At 39.0% G+C, this 12,066-nt stretch overlaps 1 long non-coding RNA gene across 2 annotated transcripts in view; it reads left to right on the forward strand.

The window, feature by feature from the left end:
• Window positions 1-3,817: 3,817 nt before the first annotated feature.
• The window catches only part of LOC119539546, a 38,122-nt gene continuing 29,873 nt past the window's right edge, over window positions 3,818-12,066 (forward strand). For both annotated transcript variants that reach the window (XR_005217900.1, XR_005217901.1), the window contains exons 1-2: window positions 3,818-3,993; window positions 5,619-5,744. This is a non-coding gene — a long non-coding RNA (uncharacterized LOC119539546). The remainder of the gene's footprint in view (window positions 3,994-5,618; window positions 5,745-12,066) is intronic.

Raw genomic sequence — 12,066 nt, forward strand, 5'->3', positions numbered from 1 at the left:
GCTCTATGTTTTTGAAATGAGTGTGCATCGATAATATATGTCATCATCCTTCAAACAGATGAATGTTGTTTGCAACAGAGAAGCACATCAGGCTCTACCATTTGGCTCAACTTTGTTGCACTTAATTGCCACTTAATAAAGCAAAATCCTTCCCTCATCCTTCTTACTCCCAATTCTTGGGGGCAGCTGGCACTTATTCAGGAATAATTATTTGTTCCTTTTGAAGGATTAGGACAAAAGGCAGGACCCTAAGCAGCAAACCTAGGAGTCTTGCAAGGAGATAGTACAGAAGATGACACTCCGGAGGCAGACAGGCCTGGATTCAAATCCACAGTTGGCCACTTGCTAACTGTGTGATGCTGAACGTATTACTCAACATTTTAAAGTTTTGATTTTTCTCATTTGTAATATTGGGATGATTATCGCACATAGGGTTGTTTTCAGGACAAAAGGAGATAATTCATGTAAAGCACTTGCCCATGATTACTTGGCAAGAGTTCTACTTGGGTGCAACCATGGTCTAATCCTCATTCCCTTTTCCGAGCCACCCAGATCTATCTTCTGGGCCCCCTCTGCTTCCCCCAGCACACGGAGGGGAGAGGTGACATCTAGAAAGAGTCACAACCACACCACATTAGCCTTACTTCCAGTGACATCATCTAATATGCAGTGTCCCTTCCCTCCCTGTGGTTTTTACATGAACTGCTGGCTTCACACGGGGAGAACACTCATTTGGGTGTCCACTCACCCTGTGTGTCCAGATCACCCACCAAGGAGAGAAGTTTGTCTTGAGAAGAATATTGTTCTTCATCCTTGTTTCCTTTGAAAGCTATGACTTGATGGATATCCCAGTTCTTCCATATTTGCCCATGTTTTCCTCCCAAGTACCTCATTTTCTCTGGAGAACATTTCTTAGAAGAAGGAAGCAGAGATCGTGGAAAAGCACTGGTATAGATTGGGGAGCACTGCTGTTTGGAGCAAGGGGACTGGCTAATCCTATTCACATTGGCTTTGGTACACACAGTGTATCATGAAAGATAATCCACTGGCGATCAGAAATAGTGCTGTGGACACACTCAGGCACCAATTACCTCATCCAAAAAGCTGCTGTGAATGTCGGGTGCATCATATTTGCTGAGGCAGGAGTCAGAGACAAGCCAAACTCTAGGCCATACCAAGGGAAGGATGAAATACTACTGTTGTTTTCCCTGGTCATTGATAGCCAGTTTTTCTAAGGTGGCTTTTCCTCTAGTGCTAGAAGGAAACAAACATGCCGTTGACCTTCTCTGGCTTTTATCTTTCCAACAGAAGAGCCCAAACTCATCCTAATGGTCTGTCTATATCGACAAAGATGCCAGAGAGAAGAGCCCATGAAGCAGCACCCATCGTTAGATTAAAATGAACACTGAGTGCAATTTGGATTTGGGCTTCCCAGACAGTCAGGAACCTTGTCCTTTCCAGGGTGGCAGAAGGACAGGCATTTCCTGGTTGCCATCTGAAAATTCTGATCTAGCTTCCTGAGACTTTGAGCATTTGTTACAAGCAGCAACTCCAACCTGAGGGACACCCATAAGCCCAGACTCTTTGTTGTCTACCACATATTATTCTAGCCTGGCCTCAACCACCTGGCCCATGGCCAGGGATGGTCCTATTTCTGTGGAGAACAGTCAGTAATACATTCCATTTATTTCAGTCTCAGATAACATTCAGATGCTTTAATCCACAAAAACAAATCCAATTCTCTGAGGTCTAATGTGTATGTGGGTTTTTATATATAGACAACGGGAGCTAAATTTCTTTATTGGCTTTAATAGAAAAAGCAGGGACTAAATATTTGTAGGATGAAGCCTGTGAAGCCATTTTAAAGCTTATAATTGCCTTGGAAATTGGGGGAAAATGCAGTAAAATTCAATACAATAATAGGTAGATTCTTTTTCTTTTTTAATTCTAAAGGTAGTATTTGGATTGATAGTTACAAATAATGTTCAAGTAGTCCTAACTTTATTTCTCAATTAGAAAAATGGTGAAAGAACCATTTCTGATTGCTTTGGATCCAGATCATGAATTAATAGCCATTTCTGCCACAGAACGAGTCTTGAGTTTATCTAAAGGACACTGTAGGGACGTTTACTGTGGCAAAGCTGATGGCATATGATAATACCCATAGCACCACCTAGTGAATAGATAAAAACTGACGAAGAAACCTCAGGGAGACATTGCGTAATGAGTGTAAATTTCTTGTTAAGTAAATTGAACAGTCTTTTTAACTCTAATTTTTAAATGGCTTTTGTTACCTGTATTTTTTTTTCCTTAGCAAATAAAGTATAGTGAACAAATCATTTCTTAAGCAAATCAGAATCTGATAGTGCTCTAAGGTCATCTTTGGAGAAATCAGTTCCCAGTGTGAAGAATCAACACTGTAGATGAATAGTGGCTGCAAGTTTAGAGAGCTTCACAAACTCTTAGTCTTTGTTTTTTGTGCGTTTTTAACAAAAGTCTATTTGTTTGTGTATAATTTACCTCTTAAGGACAAAAACTAACCACGAAAAATTCCATTAAATTGATGCTCTCCAAACCTTTTACTGTTGCTGTGCTGTGAGCTTCCCGAGGGGAGGAGCCACATTGTATGGGATTTTGTGCCCTGAGTGCCTAGCATAGTGCTCCTAGGACTTCATGGATTTAAAGCATTGGTTCTCATCCTTGAATGCACAGAGGAGTCATCTGGGGAGCTTTAAAAACCCTGATGCCGGGTCCCACCTCCAGAGACTTTGATTCCAATGTGCAGTCCATATTCAGAACCACTGATTTCAGAAATAAATTCTCCAAGGCAGAAATGGCAGCAGCACTTCTCTGAGAGATTAGAGGGCAGCAAGAAGGAAGTGGGTTAGGCAAAAGCTCTTGGGGATTTGCTGTAGCCAAATGGCAGTTGCTTACGGCAGTGGAGCATTGTGGGAATTTTTCTGGGCTACTCTTCACAAGTGGTTGAGAAGAGTGAAAGAAGAGTTGGACGGGTATTAGAAAGTTCCAGAACTAAACTTCACTTCTGCCATTTGTCTCTAGATAATCACATAAACAATTCACAAAAAAAGGGGAATAAATCAATAACAAATACATGGGAAATGTTTAACTTCTGTAATAATCATATGAGTGCAAATTAACATTTCCTTCCTTGTAATTGTAATAAAAATTATTTTAATGATATCAGTATTAACAGCGATAGAGTGAAACTGATCTCACATGATGAAATCAATTTTTCAAATAAACTTGGCAGCATGTAACAAGAATTATAAAAATGTTCTTTCCCTTGACCCCATAATTCCATTTCTGAGACTCTTATAAGGAAACAATTCATGATATAAGAAAATCTGCATTGACAAAGATGATGTTTACCACGGCTGTCTCTAATAGTGCACTATCAGAAGCAGCCAACATAATAAACAACAAAGGAAGGATTTTTAAAATGCTATATCCAATAGGTGGACTATTTTGCAGCCATCATGAAAACTGATAGAAATGAAAATCATATTACACACAGAAATGGTTATGCTCTCTTGCTACATAAAAATGATGTAATGTTTTTTAAACTATAATTTTGATTGGGTTTAAAAAAAAGTCACCTGGGGCATCTTTTTATTTTTTTAAAGTTACTTTTCTTTCATAGCAAAATAATATATGCTGTGGGAATCTTGGAAAATCCAGAATACAAAATACAGAAAACACAACTGAGACCAGTTATTAACGTTCTGATAATCTGACTGCAAGTTACTCTTGCCTGTTTCTCTCTCTGTCTCTTACCTATTTGTAGGTATATAAATGATATTTTCTTCAACTCCAAAGAATTCTTCTCCTGGAAGGACTGCTATTCTGACATACCAAAAATGTGCTTTCTTATATTGGTTGGCCAACGATAGCTGAAGCCTTCCTCTGGTGTTCACTCTGAACTGTCTCTTCTTGGAAATAACTGTTGGTCCTTTCCATCAGAGGTTTCTATGGGTACATATGTATTTTATTTTATTTTATTTCACTTTATTTATTTATTTATATTGATGACAAACATTTTATATGGTATGGTCCTATTTATGTATAATTATCTGCATATGAATGCATAAAGAGATACATAAAAAAATGATTACAAAAATATTAATGGTGGTTATCTCAGGGAACTGAATATCCATTGATATTTTACTTTACTCTTTTTTATTTTATGTGTTATTGACAGTATGTCAATAAGCATGTATTATAAAGACATATAAAAAATTCTTATTTTTTTGGTGGAAAAAAAACAGAAAGAGGCTAAAACTTTAAGCAGGCCTAATATTATTATTATCATTATTATTGATTTATTTTTATCGTGGAATATAACATATATTCATAGAAGTGATAACTTTCCAGGTGCAATTTAAGAAGTAGAGCAAATTTGAAAGAATATTATGGGTTACAGTTCCACAGTTTCAGTTATTTCCTTATTGTGAAATATAACATATATGCAAAAAGGTGATAACTTTCAAAGTACAATTTTACAAGTAGTTATATGTGAAATTTCCAAAAATGTTATGAGTTACAGCACCATAGTTTCAGTTATTTCCCTACTGTAAGACATACATATACAAAAAGGTGATAACTTTCAAATTACAATTTAACAAGTAGCTATAGAGAAATTTATTTATTTTTTTATATGGCATTTCTCTGAACAAATCTATCTTACGCCCCCTTATAAAAGCAAGGGATCGATAAGAGGGAGAGGTAATTAAATCCAATGGAAGTGCTGCAGACAGCTTAGGGGAGACATGAGAAGCCGGTTCAGTTCATCTTTTGGGTGATCTATTCTTGGAGTCTCTTTCCTTCAAACTGTGATTCCTGGATGTTCTTGGATTAAAGAACCTTGCATATCACATTAAAAACAGTTCAGGGATATGGCTCATTACAGGCAGACCAGAATCTCCAAAATGCTAAAGATAACCAAACAGGAAAGTGGATGTATAGAAGGGAAATTGCTACAAAAGGAACAAGAATTACATTGCAAATCCATTTGTGAGAATTCTAGAATTTATATGGATATTGGAGCTTAGGGGTAGAATGGAAACAGTTGTATATTAGAGGCAAAGCTGCAGCTCAATACAGAGGCCACAGTTCATTTTTCTTCTAATGCACCCAGCCAACACTTTTGGATTGTACAGTAGAGTATGCCACAGCCAACCCACAAACCATTAATTAACATTCATTGAGATAAATACAGATTCATTTGTGGCAGAGTTCTTGTAATCTATTATTAACCTGTTATTAAAACCTATTAACCTATTACTAAAAGATGATTTTGTCCAAGTTATTTTCTAGTGGCCTAAAGAACATAATAAGTCAGGCATGGATCCAGTAGGATTCCTTTCCATCATAGAGGATGGAAATCATCTGAAACAAACATAAAAGTTAGCTATTCGGACCTTCAGACTCTCTATTTCTGATTACTCATTTTCCTTAGCCTATAAATGTTCTCATAGATTCTATATAATAATAACAGCAATAACAAAAATAATAATAGAGCAGTGGTGCTCAAACATGAGCAAGCATCAGATTACCTGGATGCCTTGTTATCAACACAATGTCTCCGTCCCCACACCTAGGGTTTCTGATTCTGGAGTCTGGAGGTTGGGATGAAGAATTTGCAGTTCCCGGCTGCTGCTGCCGCCGTGGCTGGTCCAGCAGCACACTTTGAGAAGCACTGTACTAGAGAGGTCTTCCTAAAACAGGTTGGTGCATTACTCCATTGCTTAAAATCCTCTAGTGCTTGCACGGTAAGGTTTAACCACTCATCAGGATGCAAAAGCACATTCACTTTTTCCAGCAACCTCTCCTCCACTCACCGTCAGTGGTTCAGGCACTTCAATATTTCCCTGTTCTACCAACAGGCCGTGTTCTTCTACACCTCCAAGACTTAGCATATGCAGTTCTCTCTGGCGTCTTTTCTCCTCTTTCTATATTTGGTAGACTCCCACTCATCAGTCAAGAGTTTGCTTAAATGTCACTGTTTCCATGAAGCCTTCATAGAAATATACAGTTTCGCTCTCTTCCGGGCTCTAATTTAGACTACATCTCATATTTCAATGAGCTGTTTGCATCTCTTTCTCCCTTCACTAATAGATCATGAGTTCCTATAAAAATGTTTTATTATTTGTATTATTGTATTCTCTGTATCCCCAAGCCCTAGAATGCATGCAAAATAAACTTTTTTTTTTTGCATGAAAGGCTGGATAGTTGAGGGCAAGCTATGTAAGTAAGTAAACTGGTTGACTTTTTTCTTGAAACAAGAAGTACTTCGAATGAAAAAGGCAGAATCATTCTTTAGGTGGGGTTTAGAAACAGTTTACAGGACTGGATAGTATGGAAAAGATAAAGATTTTTAAAAAGACTTCCCTTGGGCCAGTGCACTCTCTATGCAGGAATGAATGCCACTTTATTCAGTTGGTACAGAAGAAACCTAATTGGTACAAATGAGAGTTCAGGGATGGTCTGTTCTGAGCAAATACACTGCAATTTGCTGACAAAATAGCTGACAAAAAGCCAGAGAAATGACTTTGTAACATCCTTCACATTTGAAATTTAGGACCAGCTATGCTTTTCAGGAGGGAGACCTGAAGGCCTTCTTTTTTATTAAGATTAATTCAAGCACCTTAGGTCTTAAAGACACAGGAGAAATTTAGTATGGTTCAAAACAATAAATTATGGTAATCCATTATCAGGTTTCTGATATATTGACTAGGTTAGGTGAAAACCCTAAATCCGATTGTGAAGGGAAGGGTGTTTTTCTGTCACTGGCTGGTATTTTATAAAACACATCATTGTTTCAGCCTTGAAGAATTTATGCCATTAAGAGTTATACATTCAGATAAAATCTGACTCAAGGGAAGGGAATTGTTGGCACAACTTATGTTGGTAAATGATTTGCAAAAGCGTTTGAGTTGGTTTTGTTTGAGTTTTAATCCTCCCTTTCAATAAAACATTGACTACGGACTTGGAGATCTGCCTGTGCTTGTACTCCAGAGGGCAAAATACTGTACATAAGGAGTGATGGGAAATATTTGTGTGCCAAGAAATAGTCTGGGATTCAAGTACTAATTCCGTGCAGAGTAATTGTTCCTTTGCTCATTCATTCAAGAAGTTTGTCTTGAGGGCCACTCACGTGCCAGCCACTCTTCTGGCCCTGGGGTACGGCAGTGACTATTCGCCACTGCCCTCATGGATCTTATGCCCTAGTTGGAGAGAGGCAGACAATTAACCACATTGTGTATATGTGTGTGTATAAATCACTATGGAGGAAAATAAGGCTGGAAGCAGGCTAGGGAAGATGGGCGTGGTGGGGTTGGGATTTTTTTTTTTTTTATTAAATTCAGTTTTATTGAAATACATTCACACACCATACAATCATCCATGATATACAATCCACTGTCCACAGTATGATAACATAGTTATGCGTTCATCACCACAATCTATCTCTGAACATTTTCCTTACATCAGAAAGAACCAGAACAAAAATAAAAAATACAGGTGAAAAAAGAACACCCAAATCATCCCCTCATCCCACCCCATTTGCCCTTTAGTTTTTATCCCCATTCCTCCACTCATCCATACACTAGGTAAAGGGGGTGTGATCCACAAGGTCTTCACAATCACACTGTCACCCCTTGTAATCTACATTATTATGTAATTGTCTTCAGGAGTCCAGACTGCTGGGTTGGAGTTTGGTAGTTTCAGGTATTTACTTCTAGCTATTCCAATACATTAAAGCCTAAGAGGTGTTATCTATATAGTGCATAAGAATGTCCACCGGAGTGACCTCTCGACTCCATTTGGAATCTCTCAGCCACTGAAACTATTTCGTCTCATTTTGCATCCCCCTTTTGGTCAAGAAGATACTCTCAGTCCCACGATGCCGGGTCCACACTCATCCCCGGGAGTCATACTCTGCATTGCCAGGGAGATTTACACCCCTGGGAGTCGGGTCCCACGTAGGGGGGAGGGCAGCGAGTTCACCTGTCGAGATGGCTCAGTTAGAGAGAGAGAGGGCCACATCTGAGCAACAAAGAGGCACTCAGGGGGAGACTCTTAGGTACCATTACATGCAAGTTTAGACTCTCCTTTGTGGTAATGAGCTTCATAAGGGCAAGCTCGAGGGCTCAGCACATCAAACCGCCAGTCCAGGTGAGGAAGTCCAACACATCTGCACCTTCCCGCAGATCCTCGGGGCTGGGGAGGGGGAGGCTGTAAATATATTTTTTATTATCTGCCCAAATTACTCTAGGATGTGTCACTATTTCACTCCAGCCTGGGGTTGGGATTTTAAACCAGGTGGTTGGGAAGAACTCGCTGGCCTCAGGGGGAAAGGACGACCCAGGTATCTATCTGGGGAGGAGCGTCCCAGGCAGAGGGAGCAAAGGGGCCATGCCTGATCTGTGTGGGGAACAGCAGGGGGCTAGTGTGTCTGGAGCAGAGTGAGTGAGAGGAGAGGAGGGAGATGAGGTCCAGGAAGATACGGGGCGCTGATCATATAAGACCTTGCAGACCACTGCAATGATTTTGGCTTTTATTTGAGGTGAGATGGGAAATACTGTATTGCGGATTAGAGGAGTGATAGGATCTGATTTATGCTTTAACAGAAACACTCTGGCTTCGGAAGGGGACGAGGTCAGAAGCAGGGAGATGGGCGAGAAGGCTGTTAGGATAATCCAAGTGAGAGATGTTCATGGCTTGACAAGGGTAATCTTCATGGATATGCAAACCAAGAATTAGGACAAGAGTAGTGTGGGAAAGTGTAATATTGATCTAGGAGCTAATATTGATCATTTTTCACTCAACTAGAAAGATCCAACGTGCCATAAAACCCAACAGATTTTCAGTTTTGCTAAGGTGAGGCAGATTTGCTTCTTTCACTGTCCTTTGGTGCCATCTGCTGGAGGAAGACCAAAAGGACATGAATCTATGAGGGATGAAGCATCCTTGTACTCCTTGGGATTTAATAAATTTCATGGTGTGGGAAAAAAATAGAAGAGTTCTTCATGTACTGAGATTAGTTAGACAATTTCAAAGTGTTTGTTTTCTGAAATATCTAGGAAATAAATAGAAGAAGAAGGAGGTACATAAAGAGGGAAGCAGAGTTTGGGGGGAGTTCTGGAAAATAGCCACACAGAGGGATAAAAGAAAAGGAATGGAACAACAGAATTGTTTAATTATTCTGTAATCTGCCTTACTGGGCATATACTATCCATTGTGTTATTTTTTTATGTGTACACGTGTTATTCCCCCCATATATTTCAGACTTCTCTGTAATCAGGTGCCCTGTCTTAAGCATTAATTGTGACATGCCCATACCACTACTGTGTCTAGTATAGGGACAGACAAAGAGTAAGTGTTTAATATTTAGATTTGAGTAAGAAGCAGCAATCAAGAGCAAAAACATAATAAAATGTGATTTGGCATTAAAAAGAAACTGATCAAAGACCAGGGCTTGGTGGGATTGAAAGGATGGTTTACAGCTTGGCAGTGTAGCTTTCTCATAGTTAGCAAAGTCAAAAGCAAACTAGTTGAATCCCTTTATGATAAATAATTGGCAGAGTAATATCAGGAGAGTCTCAGACAAACCCAAATCTAGCAACTCAGGAGGAAGATGGGCTGCATACTTGTAGTCTCTGGTAGAAAACTCCAACTATATCTTTCTTATGAGAAATAACTGTAATAAAGAAAACCATGTACCAATGTATACAATGCAGAATTCAAAGTAAGATATCAGCAAATTGAATCAGCATTATTGTTTCTTGCTATCCAGCATCCATCTCCCCTTATCCCTTCTTAAGGGAAACCAACTTTATTTGGGTGTCCACCACTCCTCAACTTGCCTCAGGGAAACTGACTCTAACCTCAACTCCAAGGGTAGATTTGAATGGTCTAAAGGTAACTCAGTTCTCTTGCCAATGACGGGTTCAGTAACAGACATTTAAATGATTCAGGCAAGGAAAGCAAGGAGATACTTTCAGGGGCCTTTGGGAACTGTCCTCCTTGCTCTTAAGGGAGAGCTTCCTGGAATGATCTCCTCTGCTAAATGCAAATGAGGATGCATGTGGCCCAATTACTACTGAAAGTCACCCCATGACCACACGGACTACCTGCCTTGGAATGAAGTGGAAAGACAGAAAAACCTGGGTCCTCGATAACCGCTGAGCTCTGGATCAATTAACCATGAACCTGCCTTATGTTTTGCACTCTAAGTATGTATAGCAATACATTCCTGCATCATTTAAATGGGTGTGAGTTAAGTCTTTAATTATTTTTGGGTGAAAGGTCCTAACTGATAGAATGACTTGGTTGGGGGGTTTACTCCAGGAGTAGAGATGTTGTTCAGTATTATCAAAATGTCAATGTAATTCATTCCATCAATAGGTCAGGGGAGAAAAAACAATATGACTATTTTGATATATATTGAAGAATGTATATCAAATATTGGGAAAATTCAAAATACATTTGTGGGTAAGAGGTTCTGATTAAACAATGAATAGAAGAATACTGATTTGCGGACTGTCATCATCTGAATGTGACACTCTTTCCCCCTTCACTCCCAACTCCAGTCTATGTGGGTCTCCTGGGCCAAACATCTGCTGATGTCTACAGGAAGCTCAATGAAAGCAAGGTCATTGGTTAAGTTGGAGTCCAACAGAGAGCTGGACTCCCATGGGCTGGATGATTGACTGGAGACCTGGACTGGGTACATCAGGAAGAACACAGCTTTCAGAGAAAAAAAGACCCCTTGGGGAAAATCACCATCAGCCCTAAGAAAATGTGCCTAGTCATCCAGCTTCCATGAAGTCAAGAAGAAGCTAAGTAGGTCAGCTAAGTCCCTCTCACCCCTGAGACTGACGAAGGACATGGAGACTATTGTCAGGCAGCCTTCTTCCATGTTCACCAAGGGTTGTCAGCCTGACTACTTCTAAACATTAAGCCCCAGGGGTAGAGACTGATTTGCCATCCTCCACCTGTGACTGCTGCCCTGTAGGGTGTTTAAACAATCTTCCCTACAGCACTCCCATCAGACAACCAAAAACCCCTTTTAAAAAGACAAGGTGATAAGTTGTAACAATTAGAATGGATGTCTGAGGAAATGAAGCTACTGGAGGAGACAGACAACAATTTACTGAAAATAATAAGCTTAAATAAGAGAAGTTATTGGCAACACAAAAGAATTTTTGGAGCTAAAAGCCATAATATACTAACTAAACCATTCTAAAATCAAATGGAAGAAGAAAAGTTCACTCTTAAAACTCATATTATTAGCCTGGGAGAAAAAGTTCAAGAAACATGTTAATGGCTAGAGAAAAAAAAAAAAAAATCTATCTAGAGAGAAGATAAAGGACTTGTAGAATATGTCTAGAAGATGAATTTTATAATAGATCTGCACAAGGAGAGGCAATGCATTAAAAAATAATAAAAGAAAATTTTTATAAGTTGAATAGCTATTGGTGGCCTGCAGATTGAAAAGATGGCACTGATTTCAAAACTAGATTGATCACATCTAGGCAAATCGCAACAAAATTCCTGAACTCAAAAGAGAAAGAGAAAATCATAAAACCTTTAGGCAAAAAGAACAAATCACCTCCCAAAGACAAAGAATCAGACTGGCATTGGATTTCTCATCTGTAACACTAGAAGCTAGAAGACAATGGAATAAAATCTCAGTCCTCTGAGAGAAAAAAACTGCAACTTTTATCCCATACCCAGCCAAGATATTCCATTTCACATGGTGAAAGAAAGGAGTTTGAGAATGTACAATATAATACAGAGATTATACTACCTAAGAGCCCTCAAATGAGGACAATACTCAAGGACAAATTCCAAGCAAATCATAAAACAGTGGTTGAGGAAACAGGGATGAGCAATGAAACTTGAGATATTTACATTTATGAAATATCCATATCTGTCTATGTAAATGAATAAGGGTAGACTGTCAAGGAATCTGTACTGTAAGTGCAAATGTGGAATCTTAAAATAAAAAGTACACTGTGTGGACTTGTTAATAATATAAAACCT

The sequence above is a fragment of the Choloepus didactylus genome, chromosome 7, assembly GCF_015220235.1.
Source record: "Choloepus didactylus isolate mChoDid1 chromosome 7, mChoDid1.pri, whole genome shotgun sequence".
In the NCBI taxonomy this organism is placed as follows: domain Eukaryota; kingdom Metazoa; phylum Chordata; class Mammalia; order Pilosa; family Megalonychidae; genus Choloepus; species Choloepus didactylus.